The sequence below is a fragment of the Hylobates moloch genome, unplaced genomic scaffold (assembly GCF_009828535.3).
Source record: "Hylobates moloch isolate HMO894 unplaced genomic scaffold, HMol_V3 SCAFFOLD_6, whole genome shotgun sequence".
NCBI lineage: Eukaryota > Metazoa > Chordata > Mammalia > Primates > Hylobatidae > Hylobates > Hylobates moloch.
Window position 1 is genome coordinate 15,089,887 of NW_026652281.1, and position 16,680 is coordinate 15,106,566.

General features: G+C 48.8%; 1 pseudogene; it reads left to right on the forward strand.

Moving 5' to 3' along the window:
- The first annotated feature begins 12,939 nt into the window (after positions 1–12,939).
- Positions 12,940–13,720, forward strand: LOC116470817 (small ribosomal subunit protein eS4-like; annotated as a pseudogene).
- The last annotated feature ends 2,960 nt before the right edge of the window (positions 13,721–16,680 follow it).

The window sequence follows — 16,680 nt, forward strand, 5'->3', positions numbered from 1 at the left end:
TTTTTTTTTTTTTTTTTTTTGAGACAGTCTCGCTCCGTCACCCAGGCTGGAGTGCAGCAGTACGTTCTCGCCTCTCTGCAGCCTCCACCTCCCAGGATTAAACAATTCTCCTGCCTCACCCTAACAAGTAGCTGGGATTACAGGCGCCCACCACCATGCCTGGCTAATTTTTTTTATTTTTAGTAGAAATGGGGTTTTGCCATGCTGACCAAGCTGGTCTTGAACTCTTGACCTCAGGTGATCCGCCCACCTTGGCCTCCCAACGTGCTGGGATTACAGGTATGAGCCACCGTGTCCGGCTCTTTAATTTCTTTCAGCAGTGTTATATTCTTTTTAGTGTGTAAGTCTTTCACTTCTTTGGTTAAATATATTTCTATGTGTTTGATTCTTTTAGATGCTATTGTAAACCGAACTGCTTTTTAAATCCCCTTTTCAGATTGCTCATTGCAGGTGCAGCTGTGAGTGAGGAAGCAACTGATTTGAGTGTATTGAGCTTGTACCTTGCAACTTTCTTGAATTTGTTAGTCTGAGTAGCTTTCTTGTGGCTCCTTTGGGGTTTTCTATATATAGGATCATATGATCTACAAATAGAGCTAGTTTTACTTTTTCCTTTCCAATTTGGATGGCTTTTACTTCTTGTTTAATTGCTCTGTCTAGAACTTCCAGTACAGTGTTGGACGGCAGTGGTAGAAGCAGGCATCCTTGTCTTACTCTTGATCTTAAGAAAAAAGCTTTTTGGCTCTTCACCATTGAAATACGTTATGTGTGGGTTTTTCAAAAATTCACCTTATCGTGTTAAGGAAGTTCTTTCTATTCCTACATTACTCAGTGCTTTTTATCATGAACAGTGTTGGATCTTGTCAAAGGTCTTTTCTGCATCAATTTAAGTGATCACGTGATTTTCCCCTTTCATTCTATTAATATGGCATATTATGCTAATGGATTTTCTTGTTATTTCCTATAGTGCTTGGCATGCCGAGATAAATCCCACTTCATCATGGTGTATAATCCTTTTATTATGCTGTTGGGTTCAGTTTGCTAGTACTTTATTGAAGGTTTTTGCATCTATATTCATGAGAGATACTGGTTGATAATTTTCTTTTCTTCTGACGTCTTTATCTGGCTTTTGTATCAGGGTAATGCTGGCTTCCTAATCTGTATGTATCCATTTGTGATTTTTTTAACATCACAAATTTAGGTACTCAGCTCAGTAATTTTCAGTGCCGTCTTTTCTCAAAAATATTTCAGGAGGCAAGCTTTCCTCCAAGCACTGCTTTCATTGCAATTTTTTTTTTTTTTTTTTTTTTTTTTTGAGATGGAGTCTTGCTCTTATGCTCAGACTAGAATGCAGTGGCATGATTTCTGCTCACTGCAACCTGTGCTGAGTTCAAGCGATTGTCCCTCCTCAGCCTCCCAAATAGCTGGGATTACAAGTGCCCGCCACCATACCTGGCTAATTTTTGTATTTTTAGTAGGGACAGGGTTTCACCATCTTGGCCAGTCTGGTCTCGAACTCCTGACCTCAACTGATGCACCTACCTCGGCTTCCCAAAGTGCTGAGATTACAGGTGAGCCACCACACCTGACCTTTTTTATTGCAATTTGATACACACTTTATAGGTCTAAGTATTTTTCATTTCCTCCCTTGCACAGTGCCTTGGCATGACCCACTTTTTCCCGAGGACACCTGCAGGCCGGGGGCAGGCACACATTGCCCTAAAGCCCTGGAGCTGGGTCAGAAGCAGAGCAGAACCCTGGTGTTCACTTCCTGTTTTTTTTCCTCGCACAGCCGAGTTCACAGCCTCCTGCCTTGGGCCACAGCCCTGGCCTCCCCACACAAGCACAGGTTCCGATCTTTGCTTCTTCTCCCAGGTCTTCCTGTCTCTCGATGTTTCCCTCTAAAGATCCATCATGGGCTGGGAATGGTGGCTTACGCCTGTAATCTAATCCTAGCACTTTTGGGGGCCGAGGAGGGCAGATCATGAGGTCAGGAAATCGAGACCATCCTGGCCAACATGGTGAAAACCCATTGCTACTAAAATAACAAAAATTAGCCAGGTGTGGTAGCGGGTGCCTGTAGTCCCAGCTACTCAGGAGGCTGAGGCAGGAGAATCGCTTGAACCCAGGAGGCAGAGGTTGCAGTGAGGCGAGATCTCGCCACTGCACTCCACCCTCGTGACAGAGTGAGACTCCATCTAGAAAAAATCTGTCATGGCTGGTCCTGGGGGGCAGCCAACATTTCACACTAACTCGGCATCTTGGCAGGAATGGAACAGGCTCCCTCCTGCATTTTCTCCTTCACTGGCTTTCCTAATACCTTTCTCTGTCCGTGCAATATCAGACGTTCTGATGACGCATCTAATAGGTTGAAATTAAGGTTATAGATGCAATTTAATTATAAGGACATGAAGAGAAATTAACTTGATGTGGAGAATGAATGTGTGAAAAGGGGAAAGCAAAATGAGAGAGGGCTTGGGCACAGGAGTGGGAGCCAAAGTCGACTATTAAAAATAGTATCAAGCCGGCCAGGCATGGGGGCTCCCACCTGTAATCGCAGCACTTTGGGAGGCAGAGGCAGGCAGATCATCTGAGGTTGGGAGTTCGAGTCCAGCCTGACCAACATGGTGAAACCCCCATCTCTACCAAAAATACAAAAATTAGCCAGGCATGGTGGCGCATGCCTGTAATCCCAGCTACGCAGGAGGCTGAGGCACAAGAATTGCTTGAACCCAGGAGGCAAGAGGTTGTAATGAGCCAAGATGGTGCCACTGCACTCCAGCCTGGGCAACAGAGTGAGACTGTCTCAAAAAAAAAAAAAGGGCAGTGGCGGGTGGATTGCTAGAGGCCAGGAGTTTGAGACTAGCCTGGGCAACATAGTGAGATTCCTTTTCTCTTAAAAAAAAAAAAAAAAAAAAAAAAGTAGCTGGGTGCAGTGGGCTGCACTTGTAATGTGCTGCTCAGGAGGGTGGGGCAGGGGGATCACTTGAGCCCAGGAGTTCGAGCCTGCAGTGAACTATGATCACACCACTGCATTGCAGCATGGGTGACTAGAGCAAGACCCTGTCACCCTGTCTTTCTTTCTCTCTCTCTCTCTCTATACATATATATGTGTATATATATATACATATATATACATATATACACATATATATACATATATACATATATATACATATATATACATATAGATGTATACACATATGCATACACATATGCATACACATATGCATACATATACACACATATACACACATACACACACACATACACACACACATACACACACACATACACACACACATACACACACACATACACACACACATACACACACACATACACACACACATACACACACACACATATATATACACACATATATATATACACACATATATATATACACACACATATATATATACACACATATATATATACACACATATATATATACACACATATATATATACATACATATATATATATATATTTTTTTTTTTGAGATGGAGTCTTACTCTGTTGCCCAGGCTTGGAGTGCAGCGGTGCAATCTCAGCTCACTGCAACCTCTGCCTCCCAGGTTTAAGCAATTCTCCTGCCTCAGCCTCCTGAGTAGCTGGGATTACAGGTGCGTGCCACCATGCCCAGGTAATTTTTGTATTTTTAGTGGAGACAGGGTTTCACCATGTTGCTCAAGCTGGTCTTGAACTCCTGACCTCAGGTGATCCACCCACCTCAGCCTCCCAAAGTGCTGGGATTACTAGCGTGAGCCACCGCGCTGGGTCTCTCTCTATATAATTAGAGCCACGGCGCCCAGTCTCTATATAATTAAAAGCCAGGTTTTTTAAGGAAACTCCCAGCTCAGTGAGAGGGAGACCTGCTCTTAAACACAGAGGAAAGGACATATATTTTATTACGTCAGCAACCATCTACATACAAATAAATGTGAGGCGTCATTAATATAAAAACGGAGTAGCAAGCACAAACCTGGCTAAGGGACTTTTTCACTTGCTGGTGAAATCTGCGTCTGTCCCCCGCTCCACCCACCGGCCTCCCGAGTCTGAAAACGACAGTCCCGGTATAAGGCTGCCCCCTGGTGGCCAATATGAAAACTGCATGGCTATGCCTTGCTGTTCCTAACCCAGCGTTGTTTCAAAGAAGTACAAGACGAGCCAAATGGATGATTTTAAATTATCTGGTAGCCCTACTGAAAAAGTAAAAAGACGCCGGGCACGGTGGCTCATGCCTGTAATCCCAGCACCTTTGGGAGGCTGAGGCGGGCGGATCACTTGAGCCCAGGAGTTCGAGACCAGTCTGGCAACACAGTGAGACCCCGTCTCTACTAAAAATGCAAAAAAAATTAGGCGTGTTGGCCGGCGCCTGTAGTCCCAGACTACTCGGGAGGCGGAAGCAGGAGAATGCCGTGAACCCGGGAGGCGGAGCTTGCAGTGAGCCTTGATCGTGCCACTGCACTCCAGCCTGTGCGACAGAGCAAGACTCTGTCTCAAAAAAAAAAAAGAATTTTAATAATATATTTTATTTAACCCAATATATCTACATGTTTCAACATGTAATCAGTATCTTAAAATTACTGATATATTTTACACTCTTTTTCTTATACTCTTTCAAACCTAGTGTGTAATTTCCACTTCCATCACATCTCCACCTGGATGCTCCATTTTCATGAGAAATACTCGACCTGCATTTAGATCTTGTAAAACTTAGTTGAAAAGATAGACTCACACCAAATTGTTCCAAATATGCTTGCAAGCTTCCAATTATGCGTTGACAAGTACAGTTAAGCAAAAGGCTCTGAGTTTAATCAGGGGTCTCACTTGATTTAATCTCAGCTTGAAAACAGATTCCTCCTCGGGCAGGGGTTGCCCCACCCTTGGTCTGAGTTAGACCACGTTAAACACAGTGCACGCGCCTCTCCCCGCCCATCCGGTGATCTGGCTTTCTACTAACAGAAACGTTTGGAGCAGTCGCAAGAGAATCCGGTCTCGGACCAGCCTGCATCTGTACCTAATCTAGCGGCTGCGTGATTAGCCACCCAGATTCCCTCCAGGACTGCAGGCCGACCTCCCCACGTGCTTCTGTGGCCAGCAGACAGTCCACAGCTGCCGTCCTCTTTGGGCGTTTCCTCAGCTGAAGAGCATCATCTTGACCTCAGGTCCTGCCTCCTTTCTGGGCAGCTGCATCCGGTGATTGGTCAGTCGGGTTTTTTAAAGGTCCAGTCTTTTCACCCAAACTTGGGATGATGTTGAGACTCTATCTCCCTCTGCTCAACACTGCTCTTTCCCTATCGTTCCGTATCTTCAGTTCCACAGGTATTGATCCTGGGGTACCGGTAAACTGCTGTGTGGTCATTTTTATCTCAGAGTCTACTTCCTGGAGGGAGCTCCAGCTATGATCGTGCGCGCCGGGAGTGGACTGCAGAATGCGGATGCTGAGGTGGGATTCTGGAGCTGGACTGCTGACTACCGGGCTGGCAGTGAGGACCTCTTCGTGGTTGGCAGGGGGAACACAGATAACTCGGGAACATGAGAGCAATGATGTTGTGAAAACTTCCACTGCTGATGAAATGCAATGGTATTTGGGGGAAGACTATCCACTAGTGGGTTTCCTGTGTTAGGAATTTGAGATATGAGGGGAAAGAATACCTATAGAATGTAGAGCCGGAGCAGCGGCTCACGCCTGGAATCCCAGCACTTTGGGAGGCTGAGGTAAGAGAATTGCTGGAGCCTAAGAGTTCAAGACCAGCCTGGGCAACATAGCAAGACCCACGTCCCCGTGAAAAATCAAAATTAGCCGGGTGTGGTCGTGTAGTCCCTGCTACTTAGGAGGCTAAGGCAGAAGGATCTCTTGAGCCTGGGAGGTTGAGGTTGCAGTGAGCTGTGATTATGTGGCTGCACTTCAGCCTGGGTGAGAAAGACCCTGTCTCAAAAATCCAAAAACTACAGTGAAACTAGGTGGTTGTTGCTAAACATAAAGACTTTGGAAAATGAAAAAGGCTGAGAGCGATTAACAGGCAATTAAAAGCTAAGGGTAAAAGCCACCTTAGCATATAAAGAGGTTTTGATCTCTTGCAGCTGCAAGGTAGAGAAAGCTGAGGACTAGACCAAGGATTTAGTAGTAAGATCAGCCAAGCTCCCAAGAAGGTTAAATGCTCCACCTAGACAGGCTGCTGTGCCAGATGCAGGGCCCTGATGCATAAGATGCAGACATTTCGGTTGATGCGCTCCCAAAACCTCAAATCCCCAGAGCCCGTAAGCCCTGAGTGTTCAGAAGTGGCCCCACTGTTCCCTCCAGGGGCGAGAGTACCCTCCTCCTCGCAGAAGATGGAGGCTTCCCTCCTGCAGGACATTACCGCCAGTATCTCTCTCTCTTCCAGTCCTGGCCATGATGGCACCAGGCCTGGTAAGGGAGGAAAAGGACCGTGTACCAAGCCAGGTGCAGAATGGAGCCAAAAGCGCTTGCAGGGACTGGGCACATGTGACAGGAAGTGGGTGCTGAGAGAGCTGGACCAAGGGGAAAGCCCATGAAGCTGGAGAAAGGTGGGGGTATGAGTTCGTGAGGACTCTCCCAGGATACAGGCGTTAATGCCCTGCTCAGGACCCTAGGGGATGGGCCACCGTGCTGCCAGATGGCTCTTAGAAGCAGGCAGAAGGCAGAGCACACTAAGCAAAGGAGAGATACTGGTGCTGCTGTCAGATGGTGGAAAGAGGCGTTAAAAGGCTCAGAGGTGGGCACAGTCGTGTGGATGAGCCCTGTGAGGCAGAATACCCACAGGAAGGCCCTGAAGGTTCATCTACGAAAGCAGGAATGTGACCGTGCTGGTGAGGGGGCAGGCACAGCTAAGCTCATGGGGTGCTCCCCTCTAGAAGTCAGGGAGAAGGTGGGAGGTGCTGCTACGGAAGAGGCTGCTGGGCGGTGAGGGTGCTGGGAGCCTGAGATGATAAGACCAGGCGATGCCGGCAGCCGGGGGCCTGCCCTGTGGAGATGCCTAAGAGTTGGCCACATGGGCAAAACCAATGGCATTACTCAACCTGTGCAAGCAGTCATGATGGGTGACGGGGGTGGGGGGTAGGTGGCCTCCATGAAAACATCTGGCTTTCTGTGGCACCGGAATTTTGTCTCAGGCTGCTTTTCCCTTGACCGGAGGCGGGTGCTGCCCCTGTGTGCTCCCACAGGGCACCTGAGCTTCCTCTGTTGGAAACTAATTACTCCCCATTGGACTCACCTGTTCACCGGACTGTCTTCAAGGTCGATGGTGGGCTTCGAGGCGGGATCTGTTTCTCAGTGCCTCGTGAAGCAATGGGCTTAATCGCCCACAGGGCTTTTCCAAGTGCGAGCACCGGGGGAACCTTGTTAGCAATGCAGATTCCTAGGCTCCACGCCAGTGTACAGATTCAGAAACGGCAGGGACAGGGCCCGGCCTTTAGTATATTACACCTTCCAGGTGATTCTGATGCATGCTCAAGTGTGAGAATCTGATACAGAGGAGTTCAGCAGCTGCTGGGAGAATGAGTCCCTGGGGTGGAGGGATGGGAGAGATGTATTAAAGCAGAGAGGACGTTAAGAGAAACGTCACCTCATTTTTGGCCAGTAGGGGGGATGTATTAGCTCAGGGAAGGCAGCACAGTTGTGAAGCTGTGTCACGTCTGAGGACTGCTCCCCGGTAGGACTCGGAGTGTTGCTATGGAATATGCCAGAAGGTAGGACAGTCAGTGTTTGTTAAAAACCTTAGGTTTTAGGTTCTGCAACTCTGGGTCCAAATCCTTTCTCTGCCATGGACCTGTCCCCATTCTACACATTCCTCCTTCCCAGCCCCAGCGAGGTCTGGGCTGTCCTTAACTTGGGCAAATCTTTCTTTTTTTTTCCAGAGATAGCGTCTTGCTCTGTTTCCGAGGCTGGAGTACAGTGGTGCTATCAGCTCACTGCAGCCTTTAACTCCTGGGCTCAAGCAATCCTCCCATCTCAGCCTACTGAGTAGCTGTAACTACACGCACACACCACCATGCCCAGCTAGTTTTTCTTTTAAACATTTTTTGAAGAGATGGGGGTCTGGCGATGTTGCCCAGGCTGGACTAGAACTCCAGGCCCCAAGCAATCCTGCTGCCCCACCCTCCAAAAGTGCTGGGATTATAGGTGTGAGCCACTGTGCCCAGTCCGTCTTTGTCTTTATATTTAAAATGACTCTTGTACTACATATAATTTGGCTTTGCCTTTGAATCTTTATCCCTTTGACAATTTCTGCCTTTTATTATGGTTGTTTTAGGTCTACCATTTTACTCTTCACTTTGTTCTCCCACTTCCTCCCCTATTTTGGCCCCTCTTTGTTGCCCTCTTTTGTGTTCAAAATACTTTTTTGAGATGGAGTCTTGCTCTGTCACCCAGGCTGGAATGCAGTGGCACGATCTTGGCTCACTGCAACCTCTGCCTCCTAGGTTCAAGCAATTCTCCTGCCTCAGCCTTCCGAGTAGCTGAAATGACAGGCGCCCGCCACCACTCCCAGCTAATTTTTGTATTTTTGGTAGAGATGAGGTTTCATGTTGGCCAGGCTGGTCTTGAACTCCTGACCTCAAGTGATCTGCCTGCCTGTCTCGGCCTCCCGAAGTGCTGGGATTACAGGTGTGAGCCACTGTACCGGGCCTAAAAATACTTGTTTTCAGTTTAAATTTAGCTACTAGTGTTTTGGAGATACTGTTCCTTTTTTTTTCAGTGGTTGCTCTAATACGGCCTTAACTTCTCATATTCTTAGTATTGTAGCACGTCACGCGCCTTGAAAATTCCTGAACCTCTCTGAACCTTCAGTTACTTCATTTATAAGATGTGAATGGTGACTTTCTCTCATGGGTTATCTGACTGCCGGATGAGAGAACTCAAGCCACGTACATGGCCAAGGGCAGAACAGCAATGCCTGTTGACTGTCATGGCTGATCCTAGTCCTGTCACTACTGTTAAGAGTGTGGTTCTGATCATCAGCACTGGGCCTCCTGAGACCACACGGAGCCACCACTGAGCATCCCCAGCGGCCGACCCACTGCTGGGGGTCATGTGTCCACCTGATGTGATCACCCATTCTGCTAAGTGGCTGCCCCTCAGAGACGCTGGTGTCTCACCAGGGCACCCCTCAGCTGCCCTTTCCTTGCCAAGGCCTGGCCGTCCTGTGCCCCCTCTTCAGGCTGCTCCTGGGCCAGCGGAGCCAAAGCAGCTGACCCAGCCAGGCCCCACATGACACAGCCTGCTCCCAATCACAGAAAAAGCCTGGCTTGATTTTCACCACTGCAGTCCTCCCTGTGCCCTTCAGATGCCTGGACTCTGCCTGTCCAAACCTCCATCTGTTGTCCATTCTTCTCACTCGCAGTGATGGCTTTAGCAATCTGCGGGGACATAGGCCTCCAGAGACACTGTCTGCTCACACTCGGCATCAGCCGCAAGGAGTGGAAGTGCCAGCCCTCCCGGGGGCGGCCTGTGCAAGCACTCCAAGTGGGTTTTGGGGAATGTGGTTCTAGGCCTGCCTTTTCTTTGTGTGTGTGTGTGTGTGTGTGGTTTTTTTTTGTTTGTTTTTTTGTGTTTTTTTTTGTTTTTTTTTGTTTTTTAAAGAGTCTCACGTTGTCTCCCAGGCTGGTGTGGAGTGGTAGGAACATGGTTCTCGACCTCCTGGGCTCAAGCAATCCTCTCGCCCCAGACTCCTGAATAGCTGGGACTACAGGCACGCACCATTATGCTAAGCTTATTTTTTGTAGAGACGAATCTCACTACGTTGCCCAGACTGGTCTCAAACCCCTGAGCTCAAGCGATCCATCTGCCTGCTGCCTCCCAAAGTGTTGGGGTTACCGGTGTAAGCCACTGCACCTGGATAATTCTTGTGTTTTTAGTAGAGATGGGGTTTCACCATGTTGGCCAGGCTTGATTCCACGGTTTCAAAGTGGGGGTGAGTAATGCTTGGAAATCTGGATGGACTGGACAGGTGGACCAGGGCAGCCCCTGCAACACACTGGAAACTGCTCTAGAAACACAGAAGGAATCCGAGTGACCTGGATCCTCACACAATATGGCTTCCAACTGCCTACTATCAATACCAGTTAGAAGGAAGCAGTTGTTGGCCAGGTGCAGTGGCTCATACCTACAATCCTAGCACTTCGGGAGGCCAAGGCAGGTGGATCAGGAGGTCAGGAGTTCAAGACCAGCCTGGCCAAGATGGTGAAATCCTGTCTCTAATAAAAATACAAAAATTAGCTGGGCATGGTGGCAGGCACCTGTAATCCCGGCTACTCGGGAGGCTGAAGCGGGAGAATCACTTGAACCCGGGGGGCCAAGGTTGCAGTGAGCTGAGATTGCACCATTGCACTCCAGCCTGGGAGTGAGACTCGGTCTCAAAAAAAAAAAAAAAAAAAAAAAAAAAGTACTTGTTTCCTGCTTGAAGGGGTTTTACTGAAAACAATTGAAGTGGTTGCCTTGAGCTGGCAGAGCTCCATCTCTTAGCCTCTCTTCCTGAGTGGGAGTTTCTACTCTTGGGCAACTCTACCCAAATTCTCTTCCTGGTTGGTATCAAGCTCACTTATCTTTTTTTTTTTCTTTGTGTTTTGTTTTAGGTTTTTATTTTATTATTTTTTTTTTATTTATTTTTTTGACACAGTCTCACTCTGTTGCCCAGGCTGGAGTGCAGTTGTGTGATCTGGGCTCACTGCAACCTCCGCCTCTTGGGTTCAAGTGATCCTCCTGCCTCAGTTTCCCGAGTAGCTGGGATTACAGGTGCTCACCCCCACACCCGGCTGATTTTTGTTGTTTTAGTAGAGACGGGGGTTTTATCATATTAGCCTGGTCTCGAACTCCTGACTTCAGGTGATCCACCCACCTCGGCCTCCCAGAGTGCTGGGGTCACAGGCGTGAGCCGAGTCCTGGCCAAGCTCACCTACTTTTTAAAAAGCAGATGATGCTTTTCTTTCTTTCTTTTTGGAGTGAGAAGGTCTTGCTATGTTGCTTAGGCTGGTCTTGAATTCCTGGGTTAAAGGGATCCTCCTGTCTTGACCTCCCAAAGTCCTGGGATTACAGGCTTGAGCCCCACACCCCGCTTGCTGCTGCTCTGAACTCTGAACCCTCCCAGGGCTTCACCTTTTTCACGGGCAGGCCTGGCCCTCACATGTTTCTGGCTTTGTCACGTGACCTGCCCTGTACTCGGGTTTTGTGTCTGCTCCTGGGATGTAATGCTAAGGTGGAATACCCCTGTGGACAGGGCCGTTCTGTCAATCATCTTGTTCACCAGTGTGTCGCCAGCAGCCTCCTGTGCCTGCTCCGTTGTCGGTGCTCAAGAGGGTGTGAAGGTCCCGCATCCACTTCACGATGAGTGTCAAGGGCCACGGGCAGGAGCTCTCCTCCTGTTCTGTGTTCTTGGTTCTAGTGGCTGAAATCTCGACTCCCAATCTCCAAGCTCTGGCACGTGAGTCCTGCTGACCTTCATAGGCATGTCTGCTTTGCTGTCTTTTGTTTCACATTTTGACAGTCCTCAGAAAAGTGTTCGTTCGGGAGATTCTTCTACTCACACGTGTGTTACATGAGAAATTACTCCATGTCTGAGGTAGGAGGTTCTCTGCAGGGCCGGGCGCAGTGGCTCACGCCTGTAATCCCAGCACTTTAGGAGGCCGAGGCAGGCAGATCACTTGAGGTCAGGAGTTGGAGATTAGCCTGACCAACATGGTGAAAACCTGTCTCTACTAAAAATTGGCCAGGCATGGGGGTGTGTGCCTGTAATCTCAGCTACTCCGGAAGCTGAGGCAGGAAAATCACTTGACCCTGGGGGACAGAGGTCACAGTGAGCCACTGCACTCCAGCGCCTGGGTGACAGAGCAAGACTCTCTCTCCTGTCCATGCCAGGCAAGACTCCCTCTCTCATCCCTGCCAAAAAAATAAAATAACTGCCCTCCAGAACCAGGAGGAGAGGAGATCTGAGGCCAAGAAGGCCACTAACGATGAGCTGAGAGCTGCAGCATGAAGCAGAGGCGTCCTCGAAGCGTCCCACTGGCTGTGGCTCAGCACAGGCTCATGAGTGCTTTCCCTTGCAGAACACCGGAGCACAGTGTGAAGCTGCAAGACTCCTGGTGGAGACCAGGTACTAAGGGTCTAGTCCTACTTTGGCCGGTAGGACCATCAGATGGGCAGTGGAGCCAAGAGAAACTATAGCCAAATAAGGCCTCAGGATGCCACAGGCCCCTGACTTCCCAGGCTAGCTCCTGGCGGGGCAGGGCTCTGTCAGTCACATGGCTGGAGGTTACAATGGCAGACTGTGGCCAAAGGTGATGTGTGTGTGTGGCACCAGCTAAGCCTCCATGTAACTCCCACAAAAGTCCCCTGCCACCCCACGCTGGGGACCCCCAGCATGTTATTCTACACCGTTGCAAGTTTTGTGCCTGCGGCCTGGGATGCCCTGGCCTCATGCCCCTTTTGACTTGTCCTGGACTTAACAACAGTACGTGGAGGCCACTTAGATTCATCCACATCAGCCCGAGGCCAAGTAGGTGAGTCCCAAGTTCAGACTTACAAATAAAGACATAACCCAGTATGCAGTTTGGTTATGAAAAATATCTATGGTAGTGGAAAAAGATCTCTAAAATATCAGGATAAAAATGGGCTATATGGCCAAATACAGTGAGCACGGACTCGGAGTGGGACAGGAAGAGGTCTCAAGTGGAAATACACCTGATGAGGTGGGTTTTGTTGTTCTTGGCATTGCTGCTTTTGGCTGGCTGCCTCACCAGTAAGATAAAAGCCACTGCCTCCTAGGCTTGTGTGGATTAAATGAAGTACATTTACATCTTGAGATACGCCCAGTCTGCAACAACTTGTCTTTAAGAGGAGCTTCATTTAAAAGCACTGTGGTTTATGAAGATTACAAGGCTCTTAAAAAGAGCTCTGATCTTCCGTCGCAGGGTTTCACCATGGCCTGGGGCGCTAAGAAGCGCTTGAAGCATGTTGCAGCGCTGAAGCATTGGATGCTCGACAAACTAACGGCTGTATTTGCACCTCGTCCATCGACAGGTCCCCACAAGCTGAGGGAATGTCTTCCCCTGATCGTTTTCCTTAGGAATAGACTCAAGTATGCATTGACTGGAGATGACGTAAAGAAGGTATGTATGCAATGCTTCATTAAAATTGATGGCAAGGTTTGGGTGGCTATCACATACCCTGCTGGATTCATGGATGTCATCGGCATCAAGACAGGTGAGCGTTTCTGCCTGGTCTGTGACACCAAGGGCGGTTTTGCTGTTTACTGCATTACAGTGGAAGAGGCAAAGTACAACCTGTGCAAAGTGAGGAAGGTGACTATGGGGATGAAGGGAATCCCACACCTGGTGACTCATGATATTGGAACCATCCACTACCCAGATCTTCATCGAGGTGAACAAGACGATGCAGATTGATTTAGGGAATGGCAAGATAATCAACTTTATCAAATTCCACACAGGCAATGAGTGTATGGTGATCGGTGGAGCCAGCCTCAGTCATGTTGGTGTGACCCCCAACAGGAAAAGACATCCTGGTTCTTTAAATGTGGTGCATGTGAGGGATGCCAATGGCAACAGCTTTGCCCTGAAGCTTTCCAACTTTTTTGTCACTGGCAATGGCAGTAAATCTTGGATTTCCCTGCCCAGGGAAAAGGGCACCCGACTTACTATTGCTGACGAAAGAGAGAAGAGGCTGGCCACCAAACAGCAGTGACTAAATTGCAGTACCAGCATATCTTTTTTTTTTTCCTCAAATAAACAGTGAATTCTTGTTTCTTAAAAAAAAAAAAAAAAAAAAAAGTTCTGATCTGAGGCTAGGTGTGGTGGCTCACTCCTGTAAACCCAGCACTTCGGGAGGTCGAGGCAGGTGGACCACCTGAGGTCAGGAATTCGAGACCAGCCTGGCCAACATGGTGAAACCCCATCTCTACTAAAAATAAAAAAATTAGCTGGGCATGGTGGTGGGTGCCTGTAGTCCCAGCTACTCAGGAGGCTGAGGCAGGAGAATCACTTGAACCCGGGAGGTGGAGGTTGCAGTGAGCCAAAATCATGCTACTGTACTCCAGCCTGGGTGACAGAGCAAGACTCCATCTAAAAAAACAAAACAAAACTCTTTTCTTTATAAATTACACAGCCTCAGGTATTTATAGCAATGCACGAACAGCTTAATGTATGTAGACAGCCATTTTATAGGGTAATTAAAAGACCTTGCTTATGTTGTGCTGTGTTAGCTGAGGTCGATTATCTATGTCCATTTTAAGGGGTTTATGGTGTTTTAGGATAAATGAGTGTGTATTTAGGGACTAAGGTGTGCGTACGAATTTTTCCGCCAGAATTAATTGCAATTATATTCTCCACTTAGGAGAATTCATCCTAGGAGGGGTTTTTATGTACAAATTACCCTTTTTCAGGAGAATATAGGTGAAAAATACATCAGACTGCACAACACAAAGTTTTCTTAAATGTTTTTATGTTTTGCTTGTTTTTGAGACGGGGTTCTCACTCTGTTACCCAGGCTGGAGTGCAGTGGCGCAATCTCTGCCTCCTGGGCTCAAGTGATCCTCCCATCTCAGCGTCTTGAGTAGCTGTGACTACAGGCATGTGCCACCACATCTGGCTAATTTTTATATTTTTTGTAAAGACGGGGGTCTCACTATGTTGCACAGGCTGGTCTTGAGCTCCTGGGCTCTAGCAGTCCGCCTGCCTTGGCCTCCCAAAGTGCTGGGATTACAGGTGTTGGCCACCGTGCCATTATTAAATGTTTAATAACTGGAGGTATATCTAGAAATAATGTAAATATATACAAATATACTGTCTTGGGTGTGACTGGCTGGGGCCAGTATCACAAGCAATAAAGGAATTCACCAAGACAGTTGCAGGGAAAGAAAGGCAGATTTATTAGAGGGAGGGTATGGGTTGGGCACGGTGGCTCATACCTGTAATCCCAGCACTTCAGAAGGCTGAGGCAGGCAGATTGCTTGAGCTCAGGAGTTCGAGACTAGCCTGGGCAACATGGCAAAAATCCTCCTCTACCAAAAATTAAAACATTAGCCAGGAGTGGTGCCTCGGCCTGCAGTCCCAGCTGCTTGGGAAGCTAAGGTGGGGATCACTTGAACCTGGGAGGCAGAGGTTGTAGTGAGGCGAGGTCGTGCCACTGCACTCCAGCCTGGGTGACAGAACCAGATCCTTTCTCAAAAGTAAGAAGATATGTTGCAAGGGTAAAATGGGCAGCACATCAGAGATGAGGCTGCTTGCAGAGGCAGGGGCTTGAGGGGCGTCTTACAGGGTCATGCCGGAGGGGGCTGAGTGCGGGGCAAATGGGATGTTGTGTCCACAGGTGGTCTGATTAGGCTTCTCTTGGAACAGCTGCTCTCCCTCACCTGGGACCCCTTCCCGGTTGCTGCTGGCACAGCTTATCAGGACTCCACATTCCCCCTCTAACTGAACAGTGCCCAAGCTCTGGCATTGGGGTGGCAGTTTCATTTTGCAGCTACTTCCTGCTGGCCTGGGGTGTAGAGTTGACCCTACCTGTGCCTGTTGGTTTGTCAGGAGACCCTGTGGGTCCCTGTCCCGGGTTGTGAGGCCTGGGATGTTGGCTCTGGGTGGAAAAGGGACTTGTTGGGGAAGGAGAGCCTGTGAAGGTGAAACTGATGTCCAGAGGCAGCCAGGGGAGACTCGTAAAGGCAGCCGGCATCATCGGGGATACCGATATTCCATCTGCAGCATCATTTGAAGGTGACACCGTTGAATTCGTCCCAGTGCTATTTGGGATCACTCGGCTTAAGATGTCCGGAGCAGAGTGGCTGGCTGTCTTGACGGGAGAATTTAGCATGAGAAAGAGGGGGTCTGGGTTCCCCAAAATGTGTGTAGGTTTGCCCTGGTTGAGCTTCTGCTGCCAATGGCACTACCCATGGGAATTGGGAACTTTTGGCCAGAAATGATAGGAGGGGCCTTCCTCCCTTCCCAGCAAGGTAGCCAAACCTGTTTACCCCTTGGCCTCCAGGCTACACGAAGGAGTGGCCGTAGCCAGTGGCATGAATTGTCAGAGGGATGCTAGACTTTGTCCCCGGGAAGATGGAAAAGGAAAGCTGTAAACTGAAAAGATGTTGTAAACTTTCACTGAACCAGGCAGCGGTGGTTGGGTGGTCGCGCATCTCTCCACCGGGACCTTCCGGTCCATTAGGGGGTAGACCTGGCTGGGGACCTCCAGTTGTCTCTAGGCTTGGGCGCTGTCCACTGAGAGGCTGGAGTTGGAGAAGAAAGGGAGAGAGGAGGGGAGGACTCCCTAAGCAGTCTGCGAGTACTTCGCATACGGGCCATCAAAATGTCACGGGTACAACTGGCCACGGCTGGTGTGGCAGGCAGTAAAGGAATTTACTAAGACAGTCATGGGGGGAAAAGGCAGATTTATTAGAGGGAAAGCACGAAGATATGTTGCAAAGGTACAACGGGCAGCACAGCAGAGGAGGGGCTGTGTGCAAACAGGCAGGGGCTAGAGGGAAGTCTTGGGTTGTGCAGGAAAGACATGCTTGGGCTACGTGGGGAGGGAGGTATGTGGGAACATGCCAGCAGGTTATCTGTGATGAGCCATCTCTTGGAATAATGGTTCTCCCCCACAGGAGACCCCTTCCTCGTTGCTTACTTTGCATATACATGTGTGGAGTCTTATCTGAA